This window comes from Rattus rattus, chromosome 5 (genome assembly GCF_011064425.1).
Source record: "Rattus rattus isolate New Zealand chromosome 5, Rrattus_CSIRO_v1, whole genome shotgun sequence".
Taxonomy (NCBI): Eukaryota; Metazoa; Chordata; class Mammalia; order Rodentia; family Muridae; genus Rattus; species Rattus rattus.
Genome location: NC_046158.1, coordinates 32070046 through 32090922, shown reverse-complemented (window position 1 = coordinate 32090922; position 20877 = coordinate 32070046). Strand labels below are relative to the sequence as shown.

Sequence of the window (20877 nt, the reverse complement as noted above, 5' to 3'; positions counted from 1 at the left end):
CTTGTCAAAATTACTGGTCAGCATGATAAGTAAACTAAGCCTGAAATATGGGTCTTTCATGGACCCAAGGTATTAAATCTTTAATTTAACACTCTAGCCTTGTTTCATTTTGAGCCTTGGTAAGGAAGGATGATAAATCACACTAAGTTGACATATTTACTGTTCTAATTTATAATTGAGTAATATCATAAATTACACTGTTCCTGCTGCTAGCATACAAGTTAATGTATACAAGAGACTCATCACTCACCATAAGGTAACTTTCTCCCTAAAGGTCAAAAGATTTTTCTCTCTACACAAGGACCTGTTTAAAGAAGGGACAAAGTCTGGGAAATAGGCAAAAGGCTATTAGCAACTCTCTTTCCAGTTCAGTCACCCTGGAAACATGAGTTATTTCTTTAACAGTAGTAGTGGAAAAGCAGTCCCAGGAGCAAGGGGCTCCAGTGTTGGCTGTGCTATTTTTATCCTTGATAACCCAGACAAGTTGTTTAACTAATGTTTGTCTCAGTATCCTTTGGGGCAGAATAGCAGGGAGGTCAGTAGCATTTAAAACGAGCCTGGTACCTAATAAATCCCCACTCCTCTTTGAATCTATTCCCTTCCAGATCTCAGTTACCACATCATCCTTCTCCTTTCTCATGGCAATGACCTTAGGTTCTAACATCATCATTTAATTCTCCTGAGGTTGTAGTTCCTGATACTTGATCCTCTCGTCTACCAAATCTCAATCAAATCCTATTCTGAAGACAGTGCCAAAATTTTATTCAGAGAAAGGGAAAATTTTTGTTCACAAAATTAGAGATTAGAAAATACTCTTTTTCCTTCTCTTTTTAATTGTCTATCACTTGTGTTTTAATGTATTGAATGGTTCCCGGTAAATTCTAAGTGTGACTCAAACCTTTGATCCAAGTCAACCTGCTTGCTTTACAGACTCACTCTCTGCACCATGTAGCATGTCATGAATTGAGCTCAGTGATGGCCTCTTCACTTCTGACCTTTGCTGGGCCATTTCTTTGATTAGCCTGATACCATTCCCTAATTCCATCCAGATCTACCCCAAATGCAAATGATAATGTCTTGGAACAAAAGTCCAGTCTGCTACCTCAGATTTCCTCACCATGTTTTATTTTTTTCATATTTATATCTTTATAGTCGCTTACCTATTTGAAATAAATTTTTAAATTTAATTGGTTTACACTTGTTTAAGACATGTTTTAATAATTTTATTTAAAATTGAGCATGTACTCTTTCTACAATGTGACCACCAAATTTCCTTGAGAGTTTTTACTTCCTCCTATTTCTACCACTGTTTACTGTCTTGTTGGGAACATCCCCTAAGTATTAATTGAATTAAATAAAATATAATCACTAAGCAAAACGCTTAGATTTGTTTTCAAGAGAACAAATTAGAAAAATAAAAGTGGAACATTTTCTGCCTTTCAGGCTCAAACCAAGAGCAGAAAGAGACTAGAACCCCTGTCCAGGCCCTAGAGAGAGGCATCAGCTACTAAGAACATGAACTGTTCTCCAGAGAATCTGGATCCAATTTCTAGTCTCCAAATGGCAGCTCACAGCCATCTACAACTCCAGTTCTAAAATATCTGCTACCCTCTTCTGACATCCACAGGCACCAGGCATGCATATTCATAAACAAACAAACAAAAACAAGTAAAATAACAATTTAAAATCTTAAACGTTTGTTGGTTGAAGCAAAGGAACATTAAAAATAAAAGTAGGCTCTTCTATCTTCAGAACAATAATCTTTTAAATACATTTAAAAATATCCCCAATAGTTCATTGCTGATTCTGTTTCAAGGACTGAAGTATAAAATACTTGAAACGAATAATAGCTAAGTTTGATCTCTCAAAATGAAGCTTAAGAATGATCAATCAGTCACAAGATGGCTATGAGAACACCTCACAGCTGAAAGCAATGGAAAGAGGAAGACGAGTGGGGGGGAGGGGGACAACAAAACCTCATTCTAAGCTGCTCACCATGACAGAAAGAGCCAAGGGGAGGTCAGTCAATGTAACTTGTAAAAGTGTAATAGAAACAAGGGATGCAGCCTCCTCCCTCAGATAAAAAGAGCTGCTTGCATGCAAATGTTTTGCTTTCTTGTTTGTTTGTTTTTTACCCCAAAGCATATTTTCTAAGGGGATTGGTTCCTAAGCAGCCCTATCAGCATTTAATATTTGGCAATTACTATTTCTTTTATTTCAGATGAAATCAAAAAAGGCTCATTACAAAATTGTATTGTATACAATATATATTGCGGGGTTTGAGAACAGTGTTTTTAATGTAAAGAAATTGACCTTAGGTCTATCACAGAACCTTCGCATTTAACTTTTAGGTTAATGGCATAAGAAGCAATAGAAGCATAGGAGCCTTGAGCTGCACTCCCATAAATGAAAGAGCCAACCTCTCTATTGTATATTTCCCTAATATGAAAAGAAATGTAACATATCGGCATCATGATGTTATTATGCAGGCTCACTGTGGTGTTGAATGTTAAGCATGCACAGCAGAGTCTTAATGGATAGTCTCTAAACCAGGGCCCTGCTATTTCCATGAATTTGTTACAAAGCACTCAGAGGATTGTTCCCCAAAAGTTTTAGCAACCTAAAATTTCAACTACTTTTTGTTGTTATAAATTTTTCACATCTTGCTCAAGAAAAGAAAGAATTTAGGTTTCATTAGCACATGCAAATTGTCACCTCTTCTCTATAAAAGCTCATAAACTTATTTTTCACCTTAGGTTGGTAGTTACTACAGAACTTTACAAGACACACACACACACACACACACACACACACACACACACACACACGAACACACATACACAGTATGTGCTGATTGATCAAGTGTTTTATTTTCTACCAAAGCTCTAGTAAACATTTTGCTATTCAAGAAAAAGACTAAAATTAAATATATTTTTATCATTTCAGTGAAAAGTGATCATTGAATATCCATACTGTATCCTTTACATTGCATTATTATCAGTTATGGTGCTTATTTAACAAACATACTTGGATGGAAAATTCCGAGTTTTGCAATTCTAAATAAACAACTACTAGCACTTACTCAAGATCCATATATCTACAACATACTTCAGTTCAACACCAATGAGGCAGTAATTGCTTTTATATTTATTCGAAATGACATTATTGAATTTGTTCATTGTCCAATAGCTAGCAAATGAGAAGTCTGAGATTTAAAGCCAATTTTCCTGAATCTACTAACTGCATTCTAAAGTACCTACTCATGAGACCTCACTGTTGACAGGGTTATATTAGGAAAAATGCACAAGCATCAGCACTCCCACTATTGTATTTCTAAATTCTTTTGTTCGAAAGCCTACTCCAAAGCTGTCTGCATGTTATACTCTTTAACTAAACCAGACGATTGAGTAGGTAATTGCTAGAACTTTCGTGCTATGGTCCCTGTGGTCTCTACCACACATAACAGCATTCAGTTATAGTAGATGTTTTGTAATATTTATTTTGTTTGTTGTACTTTACTTAGGGATAGGCAAATACCCTAACTCTGGCCTATATCCCACACATGAGTTGGGGGGGGTTGCTTGCCTTAATAAATGAAGATTTGAGAACTTCAATAATCTAATCTTACTACTAACACAAAACGCTCTAATACAAGAATGAAACATCACTCAAAATGAATAAAAGAAGCCAAGGACATAATAAATAAGACCAACAAGTGAACAAACAACAGCAGGGGAAAACATGTCAACCCTCTGAAGATAATATTTACACAAGTCCAAAATGCTCAGAAGCAATCAGAACATGAGGAACCAGGTTCTTTCACAGATACTACTGGTGGAAACAAATATCTTTTCTGAAAGCCTAGATTCATAACTTTGAAGAAATATTGAGCAAATCATGAAGGGAAATGACTAAAGGTAATGTTTATACATAAAGGACAAGATAGATAGATAGATAGATAGATAGATAGATAGATAGATAGATAGAATGAATACTTTATTAAAAAATGATGTTAGAACCTGGTTAATATTCACTAAAGTCCCTTTATTGTGTCAACTAAGTTAAGAATAACATATATGCAGACTTTTCCCCCTCCTAAGGTGCTTCATCCTGCCTTGATATAAGGGTTTATGCCTAGGTTTACTGTATCTTGTTATGTGTGTTCAGTGGGTATTCCTGGTAGGCCTGCTCTTTTCTGAAGGGAAATGGAAGGAGTGGATCTCGAGGAGAAAGGAATGGCAGCAGGGACAAGGAAGAGTAGAAGGAAGAGGAGCTTCAATATGGGTGTTTTAAAAGCAAATAAACAAATAAATAAACAAACAAACAATAATAATAAAATGTCACTGACATAATAAATCAGAATGGTCTATGTGAATATACAATAACAATAATGAAATCAGTAATTAGAAAGTGCACAACCTAATTCAGACTCATAAACACCCCTTTTCCTAGCTTTATAGACATTCACTCTCTAATCATGAGCGTCAAAAACTTTAAATAAGAATGCTTTCTTTTCTGAATGACTGACAAAAAAATTTGTCATGACTACAAGTAAGTGAACAACAAAATTACCGAACACTTACTGTATATGGTGTTTGACTATTTCAAAATGATTTGAAAATATCCATCTTCAAAATACTCCTACAAAATATACCTGTAAAGGAATAAAAATGCAAAATGTAAGAAATTTGGCAATGTCACCAAAATTAATGAAGGTCTAAAAATGGGCAAAACATACTTTCATATTATGAAATAATTTTGCAAAATACATATTACATAGCTTACAAGTACAAAGGCTAGTGAACAGAAATATTTCCATCTGTATGTGAACATTTTAAATAGTTGTCAAGGATATTTATAAAATACAAGATCACAGCACTCAAACTCCAGAAAAACTTAAGTACACATTTTTACAAAAATATTAATAAAATCACATCAAAGCAACATAAAACTATAGTATGTTTATAAAAAAGTTAGGTAGACATTTAAGGTAATTATTCAAATCACACAAAATTTTAGGTGAACTTTTGCCTAAATATGAAGATCACTGAATTAGAAGAGAATTCTGCTTGAATTATCCAGAGAACTGCACCAATTCACTCTGTAATTGCATTTCAATTATAATTGAAAGCCATGTACTGAGAAAAATGTTTGTATATTTCACAAAAAAAAAAAAAAAAACACACCCACGGATGGCTTCTGCTTTTTGCAATGTCAATGTGAGTAGAAGAAAAAAGTGATTTAGTCAGGTTTTATTAATTAATTTGTTTTTAAGGATTACTATGTAAAAAGCACAGTAACTTTTAAGCCAAAAATGCTTCTACTTAAGTGAACTTTATGCTATTATGTTTATTAAAGAGTTATTCAAAAGAAACAAACCACAAACTAATGAAAATTATATTAATTCTTTTTAGACTGATCAAACTCACTGTAGTTATAACTCCCTTGTTTAGCAAGCTTCTTTAGGGGAATGTTAATTTCAGACAGCAGTGGAATCTCTGACATTTATAAAATGTTTCATAAGATAAGGTGTCATTTGTTTTCTAGAGCATAGGAAGGAGACCAGGATAAGACTTGTTTCTATCTGACCCATGAACAGGTGATTTTGCTTCACTTAACACATAGTTTAGCAATAGGAGGAACGACCTGGATACAGCTATCAGGACTGAAGATAAATGAAAATAATAAACCTAGATATATTCAATAAACTAGATATTTCCTTTTCAGAGTTCTAACAACTTAACATGAAAAATAAAATTGTCTTCACAGATACTTTAAAGAAATAAGCTATAATAAGGATCATATCTCTATATGAGTGTACCTTCTAAGCAAATGCATATTAAGGGAGCCTGACCTAAAAGCAAACCATGTGGTTTCTCGACTAGACAGACTAGGAGGAGGTGATCACTGTCTCACAACTAACTCTTCAACACCTGCTAGGAGGCATGCACTACCTGAGCCTTGGAAAGCTGACGATAGGTATGAGTAGAGCCCAATATAAAATAGTAAGCATACTTAAATTTAAGAGGGTTCTTTTGGGTCTGTTCTTATTTTGTAAAACAATTCTGTCATTCTCCAGCTAGAACCTTCCATATGAAAGGTTCACATCAAAATTCACCTGTGTGGCTTTCTAGCATTAGCACTATAGATAACAACATAACTTCACACTGTCAGTAGGTCAGACATGTTTGTGATAAGTTGTAAACTATGAGTATAAACAAATTTGACCAATGACATTATCCATAAAACCAAGTATTAAAGTTTATATGGGCATAAATAAATATACATACCCACAAACATACACATACACACACCACTAATACCACCACCACCAATAACAGATAATAGAAGAATCCATGGAAAAAGACCAAGAAGCGCTATCATTGTTAAGTCCTACATGGTCATGGAAGGGATGGCGTGACATGATTTTCACCACTGAAACAAAGCAGGAAGGGTGTGGATCTCCATGAGGTTTGATGGTTGCTGGTGCATGAGGCATGTGTGTCTGTGTGTGTGTGTGCGCACGCGCGCGCGCGTGCGTGCGTGCGTGCGTGTGTGTGTGTGTGTGTGTGTGTGTATTTATGTTCCTCCTTCAAGAAATATTCTTTCTGCCAAGGTTAATGACTCCATGATAATCAATCAGAGATAGCACAAGTGAGAGAAAGGGGGATGTGAAATATTCTTTCTGCCAAGGTTAATGACTCCATGATAATCAATCAGAGATAGCACAAGTGAGAGAAAGGGGGATGTCTGATGGCTCAGCAAAATGGTAGAATGCTGTGACCTTCAGGGGAGCCCCTTAAGGCTGTGAGAAAGAACTCTGAAAACATGAGCTTAAAAAATATAATTTCTCAATTCTGCAAAATATAAGGACAAAAGCAATTGCATTATGAGCCAGGTTGTCAGAAACATATTACAGACAGAAACAAAGAAATGTGGGAAGTGGTAATCCCAAGGCAAGATCCCACCTAGCTAAATTTATTGTTTGTACTAATAGAGGTAGGCAGTTCTCTGAATTCATTTGCAATATTTTAAAAAATGCTTGTTTTCTCTAAGAATCAAGGGTCAGGGGTCATGGAATGATGATTTGTGGGATAATCAAAAGGGAACCTGGAGTAAATGACTGAATTTATATGTAAATAAAAGTCTTGGCTTTGGTCTTCAAGAACTGATGAACCTTCATGAACTGTCTAGACAACTACAGAGAAAGCTGCCTCAAGTAGAACACAGGCGGTCAACTTCCACCCCACACTTGACTTCTAGTCATTCTTTTTCATGAACACCACTTCCTTAGGACCTACCACATAGAGGATGATCTTTGGCATTTCATGCTACATAACTTTGGCAATCAAAACAGCATGGTCTTGGCTTTAAAATGACACATAGAATAATGGAGCAAATAGAGAGCCTAGAAGTAAACCCTTACATCAATAGCCGGCGGTTTTGAAACAGCAAAAGGGCAATTTACAGATACCACCACTTGTCCAAAAAGTGGTCACGGGAAACTTGACTTCACACACAGAAAACTGAAACTAGAACCCCATCCTCATGTTATAAAAGTCAACTCAAGATTATACAACCTTAAGAGTAAAGCTAGAAAATACAAATACACCAGAAGAAAAGATAGGAAAAAATAATGTGTTAAAACGTTGGAAAGAGCAAGTATTTGTTGGACAAAACCATGAAGGTACAGACAACGAAAGTGACAATAAACAAATAATATAGCATGCAACTCAAAACTCTCTTCATAACAAAGGAAAATCAGCAGCAGACATAGGATCCAAGAAAAATCTGCTAAATACATATCAAGTGAGAAGCTGATATTCAGAATATACAAAGATTTCCAAAATCTCAAGGCACAGAACTAGTAACTTAAACTAAAAACGGACAATAGACTTAAACATTTACCAAAATTCATAAATAGGTTAAAATATTTCAATATTACAAGTCATAAGAAAAATAAATATCAAAACCAAGAGATATTAACTCATTCTAGAAAACACAGCTGTTATCAAAAGGACTGAAGAGAGGAGGGGCAGGAAAGAATAAAAAGGAAAGATAGTCCTGCATAGTTGGGTGGGAATGACAATTAGTATATATATTACAAAGCACAAAAAATTCAGAATACATCCATCAAATTATACAACAATCTTATTCCTAGAGAAATGCCATCAGTCTGTTGAAGAGACATCCACTGGCTACGTTCATTTCAGATCTATTCACATAGTCACAAAATAGGGGGAGATGGAACTAGTAATTATCAACAGAGCTTGTAAAGAAAGTGCCATACAATTAAGCCATAAAGAAATGTTCAACATCTTTAGTCATAAGGGAAATGCTAATCAAAACAACCCTGAGATTTCACCTCACACCAGTGAGAATGGCTAAGATCAAAAACTCAGGTGACAACAAATGCTGGCGAGGATGTGGAGAAAGAGGAACACTCCTCCATTGTTGGTGGGATTGCAGACTGGTACAACCATTCTGGAAATCAGTCTGGAGGTTCCTCAGAAAATTGCACATTGAACTACCTGAGGATCCAGCTATCCCTCTCTTGGGCATATACCCAAAAGATGCCCCAACATATAAAAAAGACACGTGCTCCACTATGTTCATCGCAGCCTTATTTATAATAGCCAGAAGCTGGAAAGAACCCAGATGCCCTTCAACAGAGGAATGGATACAGAAAATGTGGTACATCTACACAATGGAATATTACTCAGCTATCAAAAACAATGCCTTTATGAAATTCATAGACAAATGGTTGGAACTGGAAAATATCATCATGAGTGAGGTAACCCAATCACAGAAAAACACACATGGTATGCACTCATTGATAAGTGGCTATTAGCCCAAATGCTTGAATTACCCTAGATGCCTAGAACAAATGAAACTCAAGACAGATGATCAAAATGTGAATGCTTCACTCCTTCTTTAAAAGGGGAACAAGAATACCCTTAGCAGGGAATAGAGAGGCAAAGATTAAAACAGACACAGAAGGAACACCCATTCAGAGCCTGCCCCATATGTGGCCCATACATATACAGCCACCCAATTAGACAAGATGGATGAAGCAAAGAAGTGCAGGCCGACAGGAGCCAGATGTAGATCTCTCCTGAGAGACACAGCCAGAATACAGCAAATATACAGGCGAATGCCAGCAGCAAACCACTGAACTGGGAATAGGACCCCCGTTGAAGGAATCAGAGAAAGAACTGGAAGAGCTTCAAAGGGCTCAAGACCCCATATGTACAACAATGCCAAGCAACCAGAGCTTCCAGGGACTAAGCCACTACCTAAAGACTATACATGGACTGACCCTGGGCTCCAACCGCATAGGTAGCAATGAATATCCTAGTAAGAGCACCAGTGGAAGGGGAAGCCCTGGGTCCTGCTAAGACTGAACCCCCAGTGAACTAGATTGTTGGGGGGAGGCGGCAATGGGGGGAGGTTGGGAGGGGAACACCCATAACGAAGGGAGGGGGAGGATTAGGGGATGTTTGCCTGGAAACCGGGAAAGGGAATAACACTCGAAATGTAAAAAAAATACTCAAGTTAATAAAAAAAAAAAACACATAAGGCATTATAAATATTTACAATATCCATTTGGTAAATAAAGAAATACATCATATAAAAAAAAAGAAAATGAAATTTGTGTTTTTCAACATGTTGAAAATGTTTGTTCCTTTTGTGAAAGATCTCCATGACACAGGGAAACCAAGAGGAGCTCAAGTGAGGATTCAATATTGATGGTGTAGTAGAAGGAAGAAGCCTTGAACCAGTCTTAGGATTTATTGCAATGAACATTTGCAAGCAAAAACAAAAGTGCTAACAAAGGGGTATCCTGTGGGACAAATTGTGACACTACAGCTTCCACGATGAGATGTTTTCTATGACTTGTTTTGTTTGGTTATTTGGGGGGTGGGGGGTTGTTCAATTGTTTGTTTTCCCATTTTCTTGTGGATAGAGGTTGCAAGGGAAGAGGATGAATAGAAAGGACAGGGAGATGAGTGCGAATGGGGTACATGATGTGAAACTCATAAAGAATAAGCCATTTAAAACAAAGTTCTTCATAAGTAAAATAAAAATAATACTCTGTGAGGCTGGGAACAGAACACATATAAAGCATTCCCTGTCTGCTTCTCTTATGTAATATATTTTCTATATTCACCTAGTACATATTTTCCAAACACTTCTGGAGTGCCTTGCCCCTGGTTTAGGTCCTCCTTTCTTGCCAATACCCATTAGTACTCTGTGATATACAGCTGGAGTCTGTGCCTTCCCTTAACCTCATATGCTTATTTCACTTACGGAAACAACTCCTTAGAATACTGCGATTCACAGCACCCCCAAATCAGGTGCTCAAACATTAGCTTAATCCATATATACATTTTAAATTTCTGTAGGTTTGAATTGCTATTCATCGCAGTACATATTTGATAATTTTTTTTTTAAATTTTCACTGTTTTTATGTTTTATTGGAGCAGGCACACCTGACTTGAACAGGAGTTGCTTCTTGCCTTCCATCATCAGTCTTGTCTCTGCCTCATGTTGGCCCCAGTGAACTGAATTTGGATCATCAAGTTTGGCAGCATACCCCTTATTTCTGAGCCACCTTACCTATCCTTGCATTTGACCATTTTAAAAACTAAGGGAGAAATTCGTATGCATAAATGGTTGGTACCAAGAGAATTAATCATCTCAGGCATCAATTTTATATTCCATCATGGGTGTTTTCAGAGATATTTTCTATGTTGATGCATGTGCCATTTAATAATTATAAAGGAAAAATACAATTTATACCAATGACCTTGACCAAGGGAATGCTCAACACTAAAGGAAAAATCTGAAACTTTTGTCTAATTCATGGTATACTGCAAGGTTTTTGAAAGATTAACACATTTTCACAAATCTTAATATATAAAGGCCTGAAATCTCATGTTCTACTCTCCCAGAATCATGTCTTAGTGTGATCATGGTTTGAGTATACTAATGACATTTGTTTCACTTTGAGACCCTTTTCACTTTGTTTTCTGTATGAAACAAAACAAAGAAAAACCACATATGTGGAATTTAGGTGACAATTGAAGTAGAAATGTTCAGAGTATAAGTAATTTAGAAAAGACATGAAGGCATCCACAGTATACCACCACCAGCTTCAGCAGTATCACACAGGATAATCCTGAAACAACATGGAAATCAAAAAGCAATAATTATTTAAAAGATTAAAATTAAAAAATATATGAGGCGATGATAAATGAATACAGAAATCTCCTTTAAGTTGAATGTCCCCTAAATAAATAGAAGTAAGAAAGAGTTAGAAAAACTAGTATGAAGAAAATATAACTAAGAAGAAAACACCTATGTTTCTTCTGGGGGTACATTTCAAAAATCTGGAATCGGCTACCCACACATTAGCTATTAATTATAAAATGGAAGGTTTCACTTTCAATGGAAAACCTTGGCAGTGACTTTCTTACTAATTATCAGGGACAACTGCATTAATAATGGGACACATACACAGGATGTACCTAAGAAATACTCAATACTCTTTGCATGTGCACATCAAAATGCATAAACTGAATTGGTCATTAAGAAACATGAAGCAAACTCAACTCAAGGACATTGTCTAAAATATCGGTCCCAACCTTTCAAACACCAAAGTAATTAAAAGCTGTCAAAATGTTTCAGATTAAAATAAAATTAAAAGGGAAGAAAAAAATGCTTCTATAATTGAAGCTAAATGTTGTAAAACAAAAATGTTCTGCAAATATGCAAAATGTTTTAATGTTCATAATTAGGTTTGACTGTGTGGGCAAAATTTCCTTATTCTTAGGAAACAAACACAAATACTTCAATGTAGGCAAAATAAGTGTGTGTTGTCAGTATAGATGCAATAAGAAAACGTAAAGTAAAGTTCATAGATCAACAATTGAGTGTAACGAAGGTGCTCAGAGTTCAACTACAGTTATCGTAAGTTTAAAACTAACCAAGAAATTAGGCTGCAAAGTGCTGTCCTCTGGATGTATCATGACCTGCACAGGATCAAGCCAGTTAAATATCACACCATGGAGGTGAGAAGAGCTCCTTAGGCATAGCTGAGAAAACACTAGAGTTTAAAGAGTCACTTTTCTTGGGAAGTGGCCACTGGTAGATTACCCATACATCAGAGGGATGATGCCTGTGAAGAAGTGTTAATCAGATTTGGTATGTTACAAGAAGAGGGAGGAAACAGGTATAGTAGGAAGAACGTGGTAAAAAAAGAAAAAAAAATATTGATTAAATTGAGAGAGTGTTGTGTGTCCAGAGAGTCCTAGAGGAGTTGGAATGGGGAAATTAGAGTGGATGCTACCAGGACACATGGTATACGTATATGAAATGTGAAAGAATTCAATAAACAAATGTACATAACCAGGGGTCTAGTGAGATGACTCAGTAAGTTCAAGCCTTTGCCTCACCCGAGTTCGATGCCTAGAACCACATCATGAAAAGAACCAAGTGCTACAGGCTTTTCTCTGACTATCTGGTACATACCATGCCCTGTGCCTGTCTGTGTGCATACACATACATATGAATAAAAAAATAAATGTAACCCGGTATCAACAATGAGGTGGTCCTGCAATAAAGGCTGTTGAGAAGAAAAAAAATAAAAAATAAATAAATAAATAAATGTAATTTCTAAAGTCAAAATATCAGGCCAATGTTTTGTCAATAATAAGGGTAATATGTAATAATTAGCAATATACAAGCCTCCTTTTTGTTTTAAGTAATATTTTTACAAGATTTTAAAAGATTTTTATATTATGTACTAACTTACTTGTGAGTAAGATTTGCAGGTGATATGATACTATGCATAAGTGACCTTAAAAATTCCACCAGAAAACTCCTACAGTTAATGAGCATGTTCAGCAAAATAGCTCTATCCAAAATTAACTCAAAATATCATTAGCCCTAAAATATACAAGTGACAAGTTGTCAGAAAAAGAAGTCAGGAAACAATAACTTTCACAATAGCCTCAAACAATATAAATTATCTTGAGCTATTACTTACCAGAGAAGTGAAGGGATTATATGATACAAAATTCAAGGCACTGAAGAAAAACCTTGAAGATGTCATAAGATGGGAAGATCTCCCAGGCTCATGGGTCAGTAGGAGTAACACAGTAAAATATAGCTATCCCACAAAAACCAATCTATAAATTCAATGCAATTGGCATCAAAATTACAACCCAATTTATCACAGATCTTGAAATGACAATCTTCAGTTTCAGATGGAAACCCAGAAAACCCAGGACAGCTAAAACAATCCAGGATAATAAAAGAACTGCTAGAGATAGCATGATCCCCAATTTCAAGTTGTATTATGAAGTTATTAATAAAAGGAGCATGGTATCAGGACAAAAGCAGACAAGTTGATCAATGGAATAAAATTGAAGACCCAAATATAAATTCAAACACCTGCTGACATGAGTTTTGTTGTTTTTGTTTGCTTGTTTGTTTGTTTTTTGTTTTGTTTTGTTTTATAAAGGAACAAGAAATGAATTGAAAAGTAGAAAGCATCTTCAACAAATGGTGCTTGTCAAACCGAATGGGTTCATATAGAACAATGCAAATAGATCCATACCTATCATCACCCCTGCGCAAGACTCTACTCCAAATGGGACAAAGACCTCAACATAAAAGCAGATACACTGTACTTGATAGAAGATAAAGTGGGGAACAATCTTGAATTCAATTTTTGAACACAGAAAGACTTTCTGAACATAACACCATTACTATTGGTACTAACATAAACAATTAATACACAAAACTTCATGAAAATGAGAAGCTTCCTTGTTGTAAAGGAAACTGTCATTTAGATACAGTGGAATTCTACAGACTAGAGGAAGGTTTTACCAACTACACATCCAATAGCAGGCTAATATATCCTGAGAAACAAGGCATCAAGAAATAAAATGACCCAAATTAAAAAAAAAAAGTGGTATAGATTAAAACAGAGAATCCTCAACAGAGGAAACGCAAAGGTCTGAGAAACACTCAAGTAATGTTCAACTTTATTAGCCGTCATAGAAATGCAAATTGAACTACTTTGAGATTTTAATCTTCCACCTATCAGAATGGATAAGATCCACAAGACAAAAGACAACTCATGCTATCTCGGGCTTATGCTGAGAAGGATGTGGTATACGTAGAACATTTATACACTGCTGTTGGCCATGCAATCTTATTCAGCCACTATGGATATCACTGTGGTTGTGTCTAGGGAAAGTAGAAATACATCTACCTCAAGATCCAACTAGACCATTTATGATGGGTAGTTTTATGTCATCTTGACACAACCAAATTCATCTGAGATCATGGAGCCTCATTTAATGAAATTCTTCCATAATATTAGTTGATACATAAGCCTGTAAGACATTTTATTAATAAATGACTAAGAGGGAAGGGCAAGACCCATTGTGTGGTGGTCCTGGTTTCTAAAAGAAAGCAGACTAATCAAGCCATGAGGGAAAAAAAAACAGTAAGTAATACTCCTCTATGCCCTCTGCATCAGCTCCTGCTTCCAGGATCTTACCTTCCCTGAACCCCTGCCTTCACTAATTTTGATGATTAACTGCTATATAGATCTGGGAGTGAAATAAACTGTTTCCTCCCCAGGTTACTTTGCTCATGGTGTTTTGTTGCAGCAATATAAACCCTAAGAAACCACTCATTGGCATATATCCAAAGGGTGCTCATACCACAGAGACACTTGCTCAACCACGTTATTCCTGCTCCACTCCCAATAGCAAGAAATTAGCAACAGCCTAGATGCCCCTCAACAGAAGAATAGATAAAGAGAATGTGGTATATTTATACAATAGAATACCACTCAGCTGTCAAAAAAATAAGACGTCATGAAATTGGCAGGCAAATGGATAGCAGTAGAAAACATCTTCCTAAGTGAGGTATCCCAGACTCAGTGCCTTGTTCAATCATCATCAGAGAAGTTTCCTCCAGCAGCAGATGGGGACAAATAGAGGCCCACAGTCAGACATTACATAAAGAGTGAGAGACCTTGGAAACCCCAACATAAATAAGATGACTCTATAGATCTCCTCCACTCAGGATTATTGAATTCTGTGGAAGAGGAAATATACAGAATGTAAGAAGCAGACAAGGTGGAGGATACTAAGAAAACAAGGCCCTGTAAATCAACATGATTTATAACTCACAGAGACTGAAGCAGCATGCAAGGAACTACATAAGATTGCACCAGGTCTTCGGTGCTTATACTGTGGCTTCTGGTTTAGTGTTTGTATGGGATTCCCGAGCATGTGAACACATATACCTTTGGCTCTTAGGCTCTCTCTTGGGCCCTTTTCCTTTTGTTGGCCTGTGTTGTTTAACTTTGATGTGACCATTTTTTTGTTTTACCTTATATTTTATTTTACTATATTTAAAAACAAAACAAAAGAACAACAGAAAAAATAAATGACTAATCTAAATCTAGCCACTAGGGTACTGCCATTTACACATGATGTGAAAGAAAGAATGAGTTTTTCCCAATAGAGTGATGCTGGGTTTACTAACTACTCTAGGACACATCTTACATTCAGGAGTAGCTGAACAACAAATAATGCACTTCACAGGTTTTATGTGTGTGTGTGCTTTTATTTAGGTATAGGCTGTGATGATTAATATTACACTTAAAGTCTTACAATACTTGAGAGACCAAAATGCAAATATCCATCTTACACGTAAAGCCCTAGCGTGCACAGGCTGTACACTAGCAGATCACTTTCACTTTTTCCCCAGATGTGGAAGACTATTCTTAAATTGACTGATCTTGTAAAGGTTGCTGTTCTAGCAAGATAATAGGTCATGAGGCTAATGGCTATTTCTGCATCTGTAATCCTTTACTCTGTTCAATGCCTACATATGCCTCTGTTCAACTGCCAGACATATATATTAAAGTAAGATTCTGCATACACATAGAACACATGTAATCTTACGTTTTTTGACTTTATAAGCCTTGGACTGATATGACTGGGTGCTGCATTTTGAGAGCACTCTCAATTGCAATACTGGTGCCATGAGTATCTCGGGCCAAGATATAATAAAGCCTATTCTTATTAAAATCTATTCATAGTCATGGTGAATCTCTGAGCTACACTAGACCCACAAGAGTTTGGTGGTGTTTGTCTTGCTTTGATTGGAGTCACACTTAATTGATTTTCTAGGTATGGGGCATTTTAGCACTGCATTGAGGTTTAGTTTGTTTTGTGAGAAAGAGTTTAAAGTTAGGTACATTGGGAAGAGGAGAGGATCTGGATGAACTTGGGAGAGAAAAAATATGATCAAAATACATTTAAATATTAAAATTGTTTAAAATTATAAAATTAGAATGAAATAATATAGAGAGTTCCTTAGTGGTATACATATCTCTTCTGCATTTTATATATTACACATATAAATATGATTTGTATATTTTAAACTTTTTACATTATGTATTTGTGAGTCTGTGAGTATGTGTATTCACCCCTCAAGGTACAACAGTGGGTAGATCTACCCCTAGACTACTCTACTAGCCTTTTCCAGCCCCTCCAAAGACAGGTGACCAAACTCCACCCTATACATAAAAAGAGTCCCACATCAGGCCACAGAACCCCACCAATCCCAAAGCTCAAATTACCAGCAATTCCTGAACTTGCCCCAAGATCATGACTCAGAAAGCCACAAATTTGAAGACACCCATAAAATCTCCTCCACCACCCCCCACCAAAACCCTTTATGAAGCCTATCTTGGGTTAAGTTCTTTGCTGTTTCTCATCCACCCTCTTGCCTCTTTCCCAATAAATCTTGTAAAATTTATTGTGTGGCTTGGTTTAATGTTATATTTTGGTTACTGACTGTGAAGATACCTTACACTTGAGAGCTATAAAACTTCCATTAGGAAAACATTTCCCCTCAGAGCTGCAACACTTGCAATGTGTACATGAATGTCAGTGATTCGAGAGAGGTTAAAAGTGAGAGATCATTCTAGAGTTACAGGTACAGACAGTTGTATCACCTGACTTAGATGCTGGGAAATGAACTGTGGTCTTCTGCATAACCAAGATCATTTTTAACTGATGAATCATCCTTCTGACTGAAATTATACATTGCTAAATTAAAATTTATGTATAATGCTTGTTTCATCAACATTACAGACTAACACTGGAATAATAAAAAGATCAATGTGTCAGAATATTGATGGGGATTGAATTGAATTTGTAGATTGCTTTTGGCAAGATGGCCATTTTTACTGTATTAATGATGCCAATCCATGAGCAATCTAAAAATTCAGTGCAATCCCCATCAACAATCCAACTCAGTTCTTCATAGAGTTAAAAAAGAACAATTTACAAATTCATTTAGAAAAGCAAAAACCCAGGACAGTGAAAACTATTCTCAACAATAAAAGAATGTCTGGAGAAATCACCATCTCTGACCTCAAGCTGTATTACAGAGCAATCGTGATAAAAACTGCAGAAATGAATCCATACACCTATGGTCACTTGTTCTTTGACAAAGGAGCTAAAACCTTTAACTGGAAAAAAGACAACATTTTCAACAAATGGTGCTGGTTCAACTGAAGGCCAGCATGCAAAAGAATGCAAATTGACCCATTCTTATCTCCTTGTACCAAGCTCAAGTCCTAGTAGATCAAAGACCTTCATATAAAACCAGATACACTGAAACTAATAGAAGAGAAAATGGGGGAAAGCCTCGAACACATCAGCACAGGGGAAATTTTCTGGTACAAAACAATGCCTTATGCTCTAAGATCAAGAATCAACAAATGGGACCTCAAAAACTTGCAAATCTTCTGTAAGGCAAATGAAACTGTCAATAGGACAAAATGGCCACCAATAGATTGGGAAAACATCTTTAACAATTCTAAATCCAATATAGGGCTATCTGATATATACAAAGAACTCAAGAAATTAGACTCCAGAGAATCAAATAATCCTATTAAAAATGGTCTACAGAGCTAAACAAAGGATTCTTTACTCAGGAATACCAAATAGCTGAGAAGCACTGAAGAAATGTTCAACATCCTTAGTCATCAGGAAATGCAAATCAAAACAAACCTGAGATACTACCTCATACCAGTCAGAATGGCTAAGATAAAAAAACTCAGGTGACAGTAGATACTGGCCAGGATGTGGAGAAATAGGAACATTCCTCCACTGTTGGTGGGATTGCAAACTGGTACAACTACTCGGGAAATCTATCTGATGGTTACTCGGAAAATTGAACATGTGGTACATTTACACACTTGTTTACTACTCAGCTATTAAAAACAATGACTACATAAAATTCTTAGGTAAATGGTTGGAACTAGAAAATATCATCCTGAGTAAGGTAACCCAGTCAAAAAAGAACACATGGTGTGTGCTCACTGATAAGTGGATATTAGCCCAAAAGCTTGGAATACAAGTGAAAAAATTCACAGACCATATGAAGCTCAGGAAGAAGGAAGACTAAAACGTGGATGCCTCATTCCTTCTTAGAAGGGAGAACAAAATACTCATGGAAAGAAATACAGGGGAAAAGAGTGGAGCAGAGACTGAAGAAAAGGTCATTCAGAGACTGTCTCACCTGGGGATCCATCCCATATGCAGCCACCAAACCCAGTCACTATTGCTGATGCCAAGAAGTGCTTGCTGACAGGAGCTAGATATGGGTCTGCCCTGAGAGGCTCTGCCAGAGCCATACTAATACAAATGAGGATGCTTGCAGCTAACCATTGGACTGAACAAGGGGACCCGAAGGAAGAAGTTAGAAAAAAGATTGAAGGAGCTGAAGGGGTTTGCAATACCATAGGAAGAACAACAGTATCAACCAACCAGACCCCACCAGAACTCCCAGGAACTAAATCACCAACCAGTGAGTACATGTGGACAGACCCATGTCTCCAGACACATATGTAGCAAAGGACAGCATTGTTCAGGATCAATAGGAGGAAAAGCCCTTGGTCCTGAGAAAGCCTGTTTCCCCAATATAGGGTAATGCCAGGGTGTTGAGGTGGGAGTCGATGGGTGGGAGTGGGATCATCTTCATAGAAGCAGGGGCGTGGGGAGGAGGTATGGGAGGCGGGGGAAGACTATAACATTTGAAATGTAAATACATAAAATATCCAAGATAAAATACAATTTAAAAATAAAATAATGAAAAAAAGATCTATGTGACTCCCACACAAAAACAGAATGGAATTTTGTAAAGCATCTACAGTTTTTCAAACCTATCAGTTATGTGCCCAGAAGGTAAAAGACTTAAAAAAACATTTTCAAAAAAAAAAGTCAAAGGAAAAAATCTAGCAAAAAAAAAAGACATTCATCTAGGTACAAGAGGCCTAGAGAACATCAAAAAGACCATAAAAGAAACCCATCATATGGTTAAAACATTAAACATACAGAACACACAAAGGGCATTAGAAGCTGCAAGAAAGAAATCCCAACTCACTTATAAAGGCAGGCCCATCACTGTAACAGCTGAGTTTTCTTTTAAACTTTAAAGGTCAGAAGAGCTTGAAGCAAAGTGGTCATCAAGTTCTAAAAGATCACAGATGGTAACCCAGAATAACTCACCTGTCAAACCTACATCATAATTGAATGAAAAATAAAAACTTCCTATGGTAAAAGTGGGCTGAAGGAATGTAAGGCCACCAAGGCATCTCAACAAATAGCACTCAAAAGAATACTTTAGACTGTAAAGAAGAATAAGAGTATCCAAGACATTACAGAGGCACGAATGATGCCAGAATAGCAGTTTTGCAAGATAGAATTAAAAAGCAAACACCAGAAGAATCAACAAGCATGGTAGCAACTAATACAAATCCATCCAAATAATATTTGAAATTAATGGCTTTATTTTTCCAATGACAAGGCACGAGCTAGTCAAATGATTTTATGAACCGTTTTTAATTCTTGTTGCCTGCAAAAAATAATATACTTCATTTCAAAGGAAGGACTGTACTTAGAGTGAAAAGATGAGGGAAAAGCATTCTAGCAGTTGGGCCAGGAAAAAGAAGTGGGGCTTGGCTGGCAAAATAAAGGTTTTTTTCTTTTAATTGGATATTTTATTATTTACATTTCAAATATTATACCGGTTCCTGGTTTCCCCTCCAGAAACCTCCTCTCCCAACCCCCTCCCCCTGCTTCTATGAGGGTGGTCCCCCCACCCACCCACCTACTCCTGCCTCCCTGTCCTGACATTTCCCTACACTGGGAAAACAAGTCTCCACAAGAACAGAGGCTTTTCCTCCCACTGATGCCCAACAAGCCCTACCCTCTGCTACATGTCTGGCTGAAGCCATGGATCCTTCTTTGGTTGGCAGTTTAGTCCGGGCAGGGGAGGGGGAGTCTGGGGATCTGGTTGATTGATATTGTTGCTCATCTTATTGAAGGGTTGCAAAACCCTTCAGCTCCTTCAGTCTTTTCTCTAATTCCTCCAATAGTTGACTGGAAGCATCCTCATCTGTATTGGTCAGGATCTGGCATAACCTCTCAGGAGACAACTATATCAGGATTCTGTCTGCAAGCACTTCTTGGCATCCACAGTAGTGTCTGGGTTTGCTGTCTGTATTTGGGATGGATCCCAAGGTGGGCACTCTCTGGATGGCCTTTCTTTCAGTCTCTGCTCCACACTTTGTCCCCATATTTCCTTCCTCATTTTATTCCCCCTTTTAAGAAGACTTAAGCACCCTTTGGTTTTCCTTCTTGAACTTCATGACGTCTACGAATTTTATTTTGTGTATTCCAAAAGTTTGGGCTAATATTCACTTATCAGTGAGTGCACACCATGTGTGTTCTTTTGTGACTGGGTTACCTCACTCAGGATGATATTTTT

The 20877-nt window shown here is 36.7% G+C and overlaps 1 protein-coding gene across 1 annotated transcript in view; it reads right to left on the bottom strand.

Moving 5' to 3' along the window:
* The window catches only part of Galnt13 (polypeptide N-acetylgalactosaminyltransferase 13), a 629326-nt gene that overhangs the window by 584559 nt on the left and 23890 nt on the right, over positions 1 to 20877 (bottom strand). The window contains exon 2 of the mRNA XM_032903304.1: positions 4584 to 4654. The gene's annotated coding sequence lies outside the window, so the exon portion shown is untranslated. The remainder of the gene's footprint in view (positions 1 to 4583; positions 4655 to 20877) is intronic.